The 14,328-nt window shown below is 45.1% G+C and overlaps 1 long non-coding RNA gene across 3 annotated transcripts; it reads right to left on the bottom strand.

The window, feature by feature from the left end:
* Window positions 1-393: 393 nt before the first annotated feature.
* LOC118149493 (uncharacterized) lies at window positions 394-9,842 on the bottom strand. Of its 3 annotated transcripts, XR_004737008.3 has the most exons (3): window positions 6,973-9,842; window positions 1,956-4,054; window positions 394-803 (listed from the first exon to the last, which is right to left on the bottom strand). It is a non-coding gene; the product is annotated as an uncharacterized LOC118149493 (long non-coding RNA). The 3 variants fall into 3 exon arrangements; XR_013529641.1 differs by having other exon boundaries at window positions 394-4,054; XR_013529642.1 differs by having other exon boundaries at window positions 394-4,054; window positions 9,179-9,842.
* Window positions 9,843-14,328: the final 4,486 nt, after the last annotated feature.

Below are 14,328 nucleotides of genomic sequence, written 5' to 3'. Positions count from 1 at the left end.
TGGGGATTCTGGGACCAGGTCCCCCAGTGCTGTTGTGCCCCAGTTTTCCACAGAATTAATGTCCCTGTCCCTTGGGGTAAGCAATCTTTTAACCTTATTTACAAATATTGAAACATTCAAGGCTCAAGCCCGTTTGTGGCATTCAGAGCACTCACATTTGTTGGAGGACCTGCATTCCCTAAGGCATTAAGTACAGAAAATAAGTACTAGATATAGGGCATATCAGGGGAGAGTGGGCACACCCAGGGGAGAGTGGACATCTAGATGGTCTCGTGTTCCGAAAGAGGAGATCCGGCAAAATACCAGTCAGAAGCCCTGGGCAGCAAACGATCTGACATAATATTGCTATGCTTCTTAAAAGGGGATTTTTAAATATGGCCCGGTAATGCCTTGTGATATTCCTACAGATCTGAGCACTTCATTTATTGGTCTATTTGCACATTGGCTTATTTCTCTAGTGAATTGTAAGATTATACATACTAAAATGCAAAAATACATAGAGATACATGCAAAAGCAGAGGCAGGACATTTAGAACAGCAGGAAAAATCTGGCATCAGATACGTGGATCACAGGGATGGTTACTCAGAGAAACACGGCTGAGTCACGAACACGGATGCTTAAACTGGTTGAGGCTGGATGGGTTTTGAAGGTGGTCCTCACTAGCGTTGGTGACGTTCATCAGCGCTGCACAAGCATGGCACTGGCTTTGCATGGAGTCAGCTGCACTCTTGCCTTCCAGAAGCTCAAGAGGTTTGGGGTAAGCAAAGGGGATTTCTCCTTTGGGCTCTTGTCCAAACAGGCACTGACATAAATGATTTTGGGGGAAAAAAAAAGCTAAGGTCAGCAAGCGATTTATCTGTGGTCAGAGGCTGGATACGGGTGCCCAGTGACATCTGTGCCATGGTCTCCTCCACTGCCTCTGCTCATGGCCTGTGGCCATTTGTCCCATCCACAGCCCACTTGTCCCCACTGAGGTTGGGCTGCACAGCTGTCCCTGAGGACCTGCCAGGCCTACACAGAACAGCCTGCAACAAACCTCTCCTCCTAACTAGCTCCTTCCTTCCTCGCCCTCATCCCTGAAACGTTCCGCATTGGTGGCACGTACAGAGGTTGAAGCAGGTCCTATTTTTAAGTTTAATAATAGCTTGCTAAGTATCTGCATAGATTTGTCCATCTGATGAACTGACTTGAAAACTGGCCCCGAGAGACAAGTTCAGTGGCTGATGAGAGGGAGAAGAACCCTGAGGCGAGGACCCAATCCTCTCACTTCGAGGCTTTTGGCATCTCCAGAAGCCATCCCAGTAACCCCTGGAACCTTGGGAAAGGGAATTATGAAAACCAGAGTAGAGCAGAAGGGAAGGGAAAGTCTCCTTTCTTCCTAACTGTGCTCTCACTGATGTGTTGATGACTAAGACCCCTAGAGAAATTTTGTCATGCCTTAAGCAAAGTTAATACTGTTCTGTTTTGTATTCACACGCTTAATTTGCTTTCCCTGAGGAAAATATTAGGTTGGTGCAAAAGTAATTGTGTCTTTTGCCATTACGTTTAATGGCAAAAATTGCAACTACTTTTGCACCAGCCCAATAGCTTAGATTTGGCCTTGGCAGCTATGGAAAGAAATAAATGGCATTTCAGCATCCAGCCTCAGCCTGGATTTCCTTTTTGGATCCACACTCTTAAGCACCCAAAGGTCTTACATTGTCCATTACATATTCAATGTCTTCTCATGATAGACTTTAAAAGGGTTGTAATTTTATTCCCATCTCAATAGCAACCAATTAAAGTAGCTAAATGTGACATCCAGTCTGCATTTACAGACATAATACAGAAGATAAAATTTCTATACTTTTCTAGCTAATAGTTATTTTAGAAACTCAATCTAATACTAGAATTTCATTACTCAGAATTTTTCTTTGTGAGTCAGAATCCTGATGGTGAACAAGCAAAGCTTTACCTCAGCTCCGTCTCAAAGCTGGGGACTTCAAGGTTTCTTGGCATCAAGCTCTAGTTGGGAGTTTGCATCCACCCTTGGGTCCTGCTCCATTTGTCCCAGCAGACCGAGGGCTGGGGACACAGGCTTTGTTAGCAGACACAGCTGGGATGGAATTCTGGAACAACCAGATGTTCATAACACCTACCTCACAGGTAGTTCATATGTATTCAGTCAAATAACAAACATGCGAAGCTTAGCAGGGTGCCGGGAGCTCCGTAACGGAGATGGTCATCACCATCACCAATTTTACACACTCGTCATTTTCACAATCATCACAACTCATCCAAGATCAAGCCATGGTTTTCCTTTAAGCTTCTCATCCCAGGAAGCTGATGAGATTTGGGTTTCATCCCGGCTGCCAGTCCTGGTTCTGCCACCTTTGGCAGTTCACTTGGCTGCTCCAAGCCCCATCGCTTGGTCTGTAAAATGGGGCAACAGCTATTTCCACACGCAGCTGCCGAGAGGCCCCTGCCACAGGGTGTACGATGTGTCTGGGTTTACTAAAGATTGGTTTCTCTGCCCTTTGTCATTTCTTCTTTCCCCGTTATAAAATAACAGAAGAAAAAGAACATCAAAATGAGATGCCACACATGTGCCTAAAAACCTTGCAACGGCACAGGCAAAATATTTAGTCTCACTTCATCAGGCTCTATTCTCCTTGGGCTTTGCTAGTTCACAATAGGTATTAATCACTTAATCATACACGGTAATTTATACTCATCTGTTAATCAGTTAACGACTCTTCCCTGAGCATTTACATAATGTCCTGTGCCAGAAAAAACGCAGTCTCCCACAGACTCCTAGGAAGTGCCTCTTACATGAGCCTGCTGTATTCAGCGACCGGGGCCACCTTTCTGTGGATTTCAGCCCCTACAGCAGCCTGCCCTGCCTCTACCTGGGACCAGGTGGGCCTGGCTGGAGATCCCCATTTGTTTGCACAAGGCTGCCCTTTCTTGTCTAGGCTTCTTCTCACACCCAGATCACAGTACAGTACACTCCCTTGCCACAGTTCATGCAAAGCGAGACTTGTGTCCCATTCATGGGCCGGGGTGGGATGAGGAGATAGCAAACAGGGGGAAAGCTTTATCTTCCAAATCTGGATACTCCCGCCTATGACAAATGCAAGGCAGGACAGTGTGACATTGGGATAACTGCCATAAATCAGCATGGACAGTCCCTCCAGCAAGGAGGAGCGTGTATGACGTGAAGCCTACGTTCCTTGTAGAACAACTCTGAAAATCAAATCTAATGACTTGTTGCTCTTGCACGTCGTGGCCAAGATATCAGTGGAAGTGCCTCCTTGGGACTCGGAGCGCCCACTGGCACACTGTTCTTGATTGCATAGACGTGTCAGTATCTGCACAGTGGTGCGCTGTTTTGATGCTATGCGCTATGAACATGTCGCTATCTGTTGAATAGCAACACAGCTTTGGTCAGTCACTGGGGAAGGTGAAGAAACCCTTTCTATGACGGAGACTGGCTCAGTTCATTATCCCATAATCTCAGTTTCTAAAAAACCATTCTGGAAATAAGTCACATCATGTTTCGAAGGAGGAGAGGCAGATGGAATCTAAAAGAAGCGAGGTCAAAGACTGACAGAGGCCAGCGCATGATTGACAAGAAATGTGCCTGAACTTCTCAGATGTTAAGTGATTCTGCTGATTAAAACAGAAATGCACATGAGTGCTGGGGCTTGAACGTTTGGCCACAGCAAACATCAGGAAAAGCATCAGCCACAGCAGCCATGGAAGGAGCGTGTTGCGTGTCTGTGCTGAATGAGGTTGAAGTGCAGCAATTCAGCAAATGCTGTAAGACGGGTTTGGATTGGGAAGGCCAAAGACTTCTACGGCCAGGTGAGCTCCTGAAGGGTTAATTTGGAGTTTCACATGGTCCTTAAATTTGGTGCTGCTGTGATTGCTGCTCTTTTGGAGGCCACAGAGAAGGTAGCCAAGGGCCTGGTGTGGTCTCCAGTAGTCTCCAGCACACTGGCTTGGAATGCAGGCTTTGGGTTCCAATTATGGACGTCTCCATAACTAACCATCTGGTCAGTGCTCGTCACGCTAGTGTGGGATGCAGACAGAGAACATAGTTAGAGGCAGAATCAATAATCTGGCAAAGAGAAAGACGTTCACAGCTTTACAAATGAGCTCCTTAGCATTAATTAATTTATTCATTAATTCTGCAACAATTGAGTAGGGGTATATTTTATGACAAGCAATGTGAAAAGCTTGGTTGGAAGATGGAGGTTATAAAGATGTACAAAGATATACCCCTTTCCGTCTGTTCATGAAATGTAGGGGCATGCAGAGCATTACAGGACTGTCGAGGAATATACAGTTATCTGAGGAATTCCATTAAGGCTTCACAGAGGAAACAGCACTAAGACTAAGTCTTTTTTGTTTAAATTTAGTGAAAGCAAATTTATTAAGAAAGTAAAGGAACAGAGACTGGCTACTCCACAGGCAGAGCAGCCAAGGCTACATCTTGAAGGGTGACTGGGAATTTTTAAAGGAACAGGAAAAGAAGAATATGACAGTCTTTAGAATCAGACAGACATGCATCTCAGCCCCAGGTCGACCTAATTGTGTAATCTTGTGTTCATTATTTAGCCGGGGGTGGGGGCTCTGTTTCTCCATCTGAAAAATGGAAATAATGTTCTGCTACCTTGCAGAATTGTCATAAGAATTAGATGTAACCTATGTTTCCATGTTTGGCAAAGGAAAGGGCACAAAATAACTAATGGTTTTATGAAATTTACCAGCTGGGGCTACGAGAAAGGGCATGCAAGATAGAGGACACACTGTGTGTTAAAACAGAGACGTGAAAAGAAATGGAATGAGTAGGCAGCAGAAAGTAGGTTGTAGACCTTGAGAGGAGGAAATAATAGGGCATGAGACTGGACAGATCAACTGGGGTCAGTTACAACGAGTCAGCACCATCTTTGGTGAAGAGAGGCCAGCATCTTTCAGCTTTACCCAAAATTGCCGTGCCCAAGGGCTCGTTGCCAGCCTGCTTCCACAAGTGGTTTCAGCTTCCTGCTTCTTCCTCCTCTCCACCCCTATCCAACCATCAAACTCCAAGAGTCACCACACCATCTCCAGGAAGCTCCTATCTTCAGCTCAGCCATATGACACCCTCCTGATCGTTTAGCAGCCACGTCTATTTAGGGATCCAGTGAAAGTCATTTCAATCATTTCTCCTGCAGGTGCATTTTGTGCTAAGAATACCCAACAACAAAAATCCAAGCACGCAAACAAAGAAACGTCAGAAATCTTGACATACCAAGGATCCACTGCTCTTTAACTTCAGTCTCTTAGAAGTTAATTGAAACGATGACAGCACCAACCTCATAGGATTAAATGAGATAATTATGTGAAGCACATAATAAGTGCTCAAATACATTAGATGTTGTTTGTATCATTATGATAATTAGCTTCATAGAATAATTTATCATTTGATACTTTTGAGTGCTTACTAGGCACAAGGTATCAAAGAATTCCTTCATAGACACATAATTTATCTACGACTTTTCAGGCAGATAAATTCTGCATAGAGGAAAGCACAAACATATGGGAGCAATGCAATTTAATCAGCACCTAATTAGCCAAACTATTTAAAATAGACCTCACTATTTTGATGATGAAAACATTCTCACTTCTAAATGCCGGAAGCTGTGTCTTCCCGTAATTCTCTCCCTTGGAAAACTGAGCGGAGAGACTCTTGGCTCATTGCTGGAGCTTCCTCTCCATTACATTTAAACCTCATGGGTTCTAGTCATTTCCTTTCTTTGTCATTAGATGAGGCGAGGGCCACTTCTGCCATCTCTCCTCAATCCGCCATGTTTCCCTGCTGGTGACTGCTCTATGTGTGGATGGGTGTGCCTGAGATCATAATTATAGAAGCTAATATTCATCATTAAGACTGACTCCATGGCAGACTGTTTGAGCATCTCACAGTCAATCTTCTCAACAGCCCTATGAAATTCACGCCACCAGTATCTCCAATCACTGGAAGAAACAAAAGTTCTGAGCAGTTAAGTAACCTGCCCAACATTCCCAGCTGGTAGGGAACACAGCCAAGACCCACATGCAGGCAGTCTGCTTCTAGCTTCCCTAAGAGTTAGCAAATCCAAGAGTGGAAACCTTGGAGATGTAAAAGAGTCAGTTGCTGTGACTGAGCTGGTTCTTACCTTTTGTCTCCCAATTAACCCAAAGCTTCTATTACAGAGTCTAGAACAACTGTACTTTCAGATAGCCCAATATTATAATTTTACGGAAACCCAAGCCAGGTAAATACATGTTGGATAATAGATTTCTCTAGGCCAGGTGTGGTGGCTCCCTCCTTTCATCCTAGCACTTTGGGAGGCCGAGGCAGGAGGATCACTTGAGGTGAGGACTTCTAGACCAGCCTGGGCAACATAGCAAGACCCTATCTCTAAAAAAAGAAAAAAGAAGTTCTCTCTAAACAGATAACTGATAAAAATCTGTTATGACAAAAAAGGTAGAGAAACTTAAAACTGGAAGTGAAAGAGACTTTGAAGTCTTTGAAAGTGAATCAAAAAGAAAAATCGCTGTAAACACAGGGAGAGTTTGCCAACTGAAGCCAAAGGGCAGGAAGGTCCGTGGGAAGGCTGCACGAGGACTCAGGCACTCAGCAAACAATTGGACTAGATGATTTCTAAGGACATTGCTAAACTCTCAGAAGCCGTTGTTCAATGAATAATTCCATTTTCTAAACTCCCAGGCTCAATGCTTTCAGTTTCATGAACTAAGTCACAGCAGATCAACACAGTTTTGTGCTTTCACCTGCCTCCTGAGCATTTCCACATCCAAATTTCATGGTGCCTTAGTCTCTGCATCCAAAACCCAAAACACTGGCTCCACTGCCCCCGTTTTCTGTGTCCCTTCTCTTGGTTAATGGTCTCACCAGCCCCAGTCACCCTGACTTGATGCTCACCGTCCCCCTCCACTCCTCTCACCTTCTCAGGCTTCACATCCAACTGGTCAACACGTGCCTTCAACAAGTATATCACCGTCAAAGACGTCTTCCCTCTTTTCCTAGCCCACTGCTGCCTGAATGGTGTAAGTAATCATACTACCATATTTACTGTGGATGAAAGAGACAAAGAGAAAAGTCATAGTCCTTCCCCTCAAACAGCCTGGTAAAGGAGGCAGGCGCATAAACACCTAACTTAAGATGTTGTGGCAAGAGGCAGAATGGAAGTAAAGCAAATTTGCAATAGATCAAGAGCTCCTCATAACCTCTCACCTAAACCCAAAGGCTCCTGACCCACATGCCTTCTGTACTGTACCTCCATCCAACCCATTCCTCACACCGCCAACATAATAATCTTCCTCTTCATCTACCACTTAGTGCTCAGGAGCTTTAAGAGGCTTACTTTTGTCGGTGGGAGGGTCAGTGCTAAGAGCACATTTGTGAGTTACGGTGTATATATCAATTATGGTTGAAGTGATGGGAGCGTACGAGCTTGTTCAGAGAAAGCATCCAAAGTGAGAAGAGAAAACGTGAGGATGAAACCCTGGGAAACAATGGCATTATAAGACTGACAGAAGAGTCAGTAAGAGCCTCTAAAAGAATATTCATGAGGTAGGATGGAAACCAGACAGGAGAAAGAATACAGGGATCACAGTGTAACAAGAAGTTGAGAACAATCGGTAGCATTGAACGCCACGAAGATTTAAGGAAGAGAACTGAAGACAGGCTACTGACTGCCTATCGATTAGTGAATGTTAAGCATTTCAGTCGATTGGAAGGATTAGAAATCAGGCTTCAAGCCAGGCATGGAGGGACATGCATGTTGTCCCAGCTACTTGGGAGGCTGAGGCGGGAGGATCGCTTGTACCTAGGAATTGGAGCCTAGCCAGGGCAACCTAGTGAGAACTCCATCTCCAAAAAATAGTCTCTAAAAGGTAAAAACCAAGTTTTGAAAATTAAAAAAAAAATTTTTTTAAAGAAATCACACTTCATTGGTTTGAAATTTGAGTGTGAGGTACAGGAGGGCAGCAAGAAACATAATTTCCCCTTTTAAGAAGTTTGGAAATGAAAGGGATATATTTAAAACACTCTGTCTTGTATTAAATTTATTTGAGCCCTTAGCGATTTGAGCCCTTGGCGTTTTGCTTTTAACTTTTATTTTTTTTAGAGACAGAGTTTCACTCTGTCCCCCAGACTATAGTGCAGTAACACAATCATAGCTCACTGTAGCATCCAACTCCTGGGCTCAGGAGATCCTAAAGCCTCAGCCTCCCAAGTAGCTAGGACTACAGGTGCATGCTACCAGGCTGGACTAATTTTTTTTTTTTTTTTTTTTTTTTGCTATATTCCCCGGTCTGGTCTCAAATTCCTGGCCTCAAGCGATCCTCCTGCCTTGGCCTGCCAAAGTGCTGGGATTACACGCAGGAGCCACCACATCTGACCTGGTGTTGCTTTTAAATGCTGAGGGCAGAGACTTCCTCTTTCTCTTTATATCCTTACCGACACCCCCACCCCATGGTGACCAGCAGTGTTCAATCCATGTGTGCTTATTTAGAACAATGTAAGTTTTCTATTATTGGCTTTTCTAAAATACTTGTAGGTGCTTGGAAGTAATTTCCATCGAAGATTTTTTTTTTTTTTTTTTGAGACAGAGTTTTGCTTTTTTTTTTTTTTTTTTTTGAGACGGAGCTCTACCCAGGCTGGAGCGCAATGGCGCGATCTCGGCTCACCGCAACCTCCGCCTCCTGGGTTCAGGCAATTCTCCTGCCTCAGCCTCCTGAGTAGCTGGGATTACAGGCATGCGCCACCATGCCCAGCTAATTTTTGTAGTTTTAGTAGAGACGAGGTTTCACCTTGTTTACCCAGGGTGGTCTCGATCTCTTGACCTCGTGATCTGCCCGCCTCGGCCTCCCAAAGTGCTGGGATTACAGGCTTCTTTTATTTTCGTCCTGTTCATCTGTATTCTCTAAGAAGAAACAGATAACGAAGTAGACGAAGATAAACGTTCATAGATTCACATCTGAGCTATCACAAAGTCTGAACTTATGATAGCTCAAATTAAGATTTATTTTTGTAATTTTGGCAGTCCACAAACCCAGAACGTAAATCAGTAAGAAAACAGGATTTGCATCACAACTCACAGCATCACAAAACAGTTTGTAAACAACTTTGATAGGAATTCCTACTACCTAAAGCAGAGTTTCCCCAGCGTGCTTTCTGGGGCCAGAGACTGGAATGAACTTGATGTTGGATTCTGTTTCCCAGTGCCTGCTGCTCTCTTTAGTATCAGGGTTATGATTCTTCTCAACACCAGACCCCAAGCAGCCCCAATGGTTCTGAACACAAACCCATTTACAACGTGTAACAGCAGGGAGATTTCATGGGTGCTGTTTGCACAGAGGAAACGCTCACTTCCTCTGAAGATACCACAGGTTCGCGTCCTAGCCACTCTTCTCCAGCGGCCCTCCCTCAGGTTAGCCCCAGGATGTTCTGGAAGTCTCTTTAGCTGTAAGGCTGGCACCACCGCCTGTGTCTATGAAGTCTTCACCAAATCCAAGCGGGTGGAGAAGCACGAATTCTCTGGAGCAGGCCTGAACCTTGCCAGGTCCCCTGAACATCTCCTAAGCCTTTCCAACATGGAGGGCTCGCCCGGCCTGCTGGGAGCCAGAGTCCGTCAAGCCGGGTCTGCCGGGCTGAGACTTGGCACGCCACGCCCCGGGCGCTGCAGCTCCCGGCCCAGCCCTTCCGCAGCGGCCTCCAACACCCAAACTCTGCGCACACAGGCCCTGCAGACAGAGAGCAAGCACTCGGTGAAACACGGGTCAGCCCATCCCATTAGCGACACCGGAAGTTAAGGATCTTGACAGCGGAAATGGAGACCAAGTGGGATTCCACCCATGGCGCCCTCTACCTTCTGCAGGCTGCAGTGCAGGTCATGGAGCACCTCCGCGCACCCACAGGGTTCAGCGTGACCTAAGCCCAGAGCTTCCCCTTGGCGAGAAAGTCGTCTTGCATGTCCCTTTTATGTTCCAAATGCTGCCCTGTTGTTCTGAAACATGAGTTAACCGCTCACCAAAAGACCCCTCAACACACAGGCTTGCAAGCACTGAAGTTCCTCCCTTAGCCAGTCTTGGGAAAAGAAGCGTTAGAGAGACCCATCCACGCCTCGCCTCTCTAGGGGGTGCTGAAGTTTTTTACTGACATATAAAAAAGGAAATAACTTGAATTCATTGGAACGTAAAGTGGCTTGTTCCAGCTCTGTCTCCGCCAGAGAGGCACTTAGTCATTTCTTCTCTTGTCCATCATAACAGGCACGGCGTCCAACACATTGCCCAACTCAAATCCTGTAATTCCCTCTAAGTCTATCATAACCTTCCAAAATAAGCTTGTTAGTTTAAAATAGCCTTGTAAATAGCACTCACCAACTCACACAGAGCAAATAATGATTTGTACCTGAAAAAAAGGAAAACTGTCAGCATTTGGCTCATCCTCCAGGAAAAAAAAAAATGATGTATTTATGGGCCACTGTTTTAGTAATATTTACTGGAAAACATAATTTTTATTTTTTATTGCAAGAATAAAACATGACTATTAGGGAAATGTTAGAAAACACGGCTAAGAAATAAAATAATAAAATAAACTATAATCCCAGGCTGGAGACGTAGCTTATGTTAACATTTTGATTGGTGCCCTTCCAGGTCATTCTTTCTCTCTTTCTCAAATTCATCCTCAAAATGAGATTGCAGTGCTCACCATCCTTTTTGGCAAGGCCATTTTGAAGAGTGAAATCTGTGTCAAGGAATAACTGAGCACCCTGGGCAGTTTTAGCCACTGAAACCCAACCAGCCTCCTGGAGTGTCAGGTCATGTTCATTGGGTTCAAACCGTAACAGCTTCATTGGGTGCTCAGCCACATTTTAATTCCATGTCATGGTTCTGGGCACTGGGAGGGAGCAAGGGTTGGGGGAGCCAGGAGGACTTACTGTAAGTCAACATGTTTGTTGATCCTGGAACATTAGCTGAGCCAGAGGACAAGGATGCCTTGCAGGGCAGACAGACAAAGAGTGGAGAGATGGTGCCACCACACAGGAGGGTAGGCTGTATTCTCAGGGGGACAGACCCTGGGGAGCCTCTCCATCTGTGGAAATGACGGTGGTCAATGCCTCATGCTCCGCAAGGCTTTGGGTCCTTCGGAAGAGGGCCCTCTTCCAGTAGTAGACTTGTTTATTTGGCATTTAACCAAAAGCATTAGGGCTCCTTTCAGAAACATTTGGTCAGGAGCCAATCATTTTAGCATATACTGCAGAGAAAGGAGGTCAATTTAAAGAAAGTTTAGATAAAACAACAGTAGACACAACAAAGCAGCCCTTTAAGGGGCAAAGATGTGGGTGCAGTGTTTCTAGGGAAGGGACACTGACCCCATTCCCTTGAATATGGACAAAGAAACTCATCAAAGAAGCTCACCAAACCCAGTCATTCATAAGCATGAAAGAGGCCCTCATGCCTCTGCACCCTGGCCAGGAACCAAAGACTCCATCAGCTTTGACACAATCAGTCCTATTAATATGGAGAGGCCTTAGGATTGGAACAAATTCTTCTGGGCAGTCAGCTTGCCTTAAATGATCTGCCAAAGCCCATCCCAGTGTCGTTCGCACTCTGGCAGAAAACTATCAATACTTTAAGAGGGGAAAAGGACAGAAATGGAGCTCACATTTCCTGAGCTCTTGCGAACTACAGAGCATTCCACGTTACCTTGTGTTGCCTTCACAGAAGCCTCAGTGTTACTGTTCCCATTTCACAAATGAGAAAGCTGAGGGTCTGATGGCTTTAAGGGACTTGCCTAGGGTCCCCCAACCATGTGTCAGAGAACCCAACTCAAAGCATGGGTTCTGGATGTCATCTTTTTAACTTCTAAGCTATTCTGGTCCCAATCTTCTCCTTTTCAGCGTTCTTTATTTACCATTGATCCTTTCCCCACTTTCATCAGAGGAATAATGAGTCTTTACAGGGCATTATAATGAATGAGGAATCTTGTTTTTCATAGCTGTCCTTCAGGAAAGAACCAGAAATTGAGATGAGGGTGACCTTCACGTAGATGCAAACTTTTTTATTCCTCTGTTTTAGCTTAATTAACAAAGAAGCACATTGCACATTTAACATTGAATATTTATTAAATGTCACTATTATTTATCATTTAATATTTATCTGATACTTAGCCAGTCCTCCAAAGACACAAATGGAGGGTCAAAAACTGAAAAGCAGGAAAGAGAAAGTAAAGAGAGTGGATAAGACATTCAAAGTTTGAGGGAGGACCAGAAGTGGTGGCCCACACCTGTAATTCCAGCACTTTGGGAGGCCGAGGCGGGCAGATCACTTGCAGTCAGGAATTCAAGACCAGCCTGGCCAACATGGTGAAACCCCGTCTCTACTAAAAATACAAAAATTAGCCAGGCATGATGGTGGGCGCCTGTAATCCCAGCTACTCAGGAGGCTCAGGCAGGAGAATTTATTGAACCCGGGAGGCGGAGGTTACAGTGAGCTGAGATCATGCCGCTGCACTCCAGCCTGAGTGGCAGAGTGCGACTGTTGAAAAAACAAAAAACAAAAACACAGGTTGAAGGAGAGGATAAAGTTTGTCATCCCGCGAGTTCTTGCGTATTGTTCTTCCTGTACCCAAAGCCTTACCCAATAATGCAGTTGCCTTCAAGTAAAAAAGCAACGCTTCCCTGGGCAGGGGGCTGGCCACAGCGCACACTGCATGCGAGGCCCCTGTCCACAGGACACAGACTCCAACTGTGGTTTTCCGGGGTGGGACCGATGGCCCTGGGCCATCTGCGCTCTCTCAGCAGGACCCCACCAGGTTTCACCGTGACAGCTGAGCGGAGCTAAGATTGCAGCCTTCAGCACTCTGGAAAAAAACAGCTGCTGATGTTCCTTTGCTGTGCTGGCCTGGTCTCCATTGGTCAATGGGACATTAAGGTCTTTGCTATTCATGCAGCAGTTGGAATCTCTGTCCATTTAAGGAAGGAAGCCGCAGGGTAATCCAGCCCTGGCTGTGCCAGCGACCAGTGACTCACTCATTTCTGCCACGTGAACTGTGGGTGAACCCGGGTCCTTCCTCAGACGTGGTCTACAGCCTGCACTCGATTAAACTTAATGGATTCCTGAGGAATACGTGCGGTCTATATATTAAGTCAAATTAAGCCTCATGCGCCATAAACCATGCTCTCTGTTTGTTTTGATAACATTAGCGAATAGGAAGGAAGAAGTTCAGGTCTGGGAAAAGAGCAAGAACATGGCCACCTGGGTTTACCCCAAAGGGAATCCAAGCCAGTGCCTACCTGGTACACTTGGAGGGCTGAGGGTTTTGTCCCAGGGGCACACGGGGCTGGGAAACGCTAGGGAATAGCATAGGGCTGAGCATGGTCCTTGAGTGAGGAGGCACTGCTGTATCCTTGCTAGCCATGTAACCCTGGGTATCTCATTAATGTCTCCTGGCCTCAGTTTCTTCATCTGTGGAATGGACCATCCGCACTTCATAAAGTTGGCATGAGAATAAAATAAGTAAAGTGCTGTATTAGTTCATCTGCATTGCTATAAAGGAATACCTAAAACTGGTCATTTATCAAGAAAAGAGGTTTATATGGCTCAGGTTCTGCAGGCTGTGCAAGCGTGGCACCAGCATCTGCTTGGTCTCTGGTGAGGCCTCAGGGAGCTTCCGGTCATGGCGGAAGGCAACAGGAGCCAGCAGGTCACACGGTGAGAGCGGGAGCAAGAGATGGAGGAGGAGCCAGGCTCCTTTAAACAACAGGATCTCACACGAATTGGAAGAGTGAATCCACTCATCACGGAGAGGATGGCACCACGCCATTCACGAGGGATTCGTGTCCATAACCCAGACACTCCCATCAGGCCCCACCTCCAACATTGAAGAATTACATTTCAACATGACATCTGGAGGGGACAGATATCCAAACTATATCAAGCATTTAGCACAATTTGTAGCAAGGGTGAATAGTAAGAACTAATAAAAGATGGGAATGTACATGTTTTTACTCATGTATATGTGCACACATATGTGTACTAATACATATATGTATCTCTATATATGTATATACATGTATACATACCTATACATAAAGGTGTATGTATATGTACTATATATAAGTGAATGTGTATAAATATATGTATATATCATATATGTATATGTATGTAAGTGTATATATTTGTGTGTGTGTCTATATATATACATAATTATATATCAGCCTTTGTATATATATTGGGCCACAAGTGTCAGAAAGCCTAGGCAAGGTTGGCAGAGGGGCCACAGTGCCTGGGAA

This window comes from Callithrix jacchus, chromosome 19, assembly GCF_049354715.1.
Source record: "Callithrix jacchus isolate 240 chromosome 19, calJac240_pri, whole genome shotgun sequence".
Classification (NCBI taxonomy): Eukaryota; Metazoa; Chordata; class Mammalia; order Primates; family Cebidae; genus Callithrix; species Callithrix jacchus.
The sequence above is the reverse complement of the archived record's forward strand: the minus strand, read 5'-3'. Positions and strand labels throughout refer to the sequence as shown.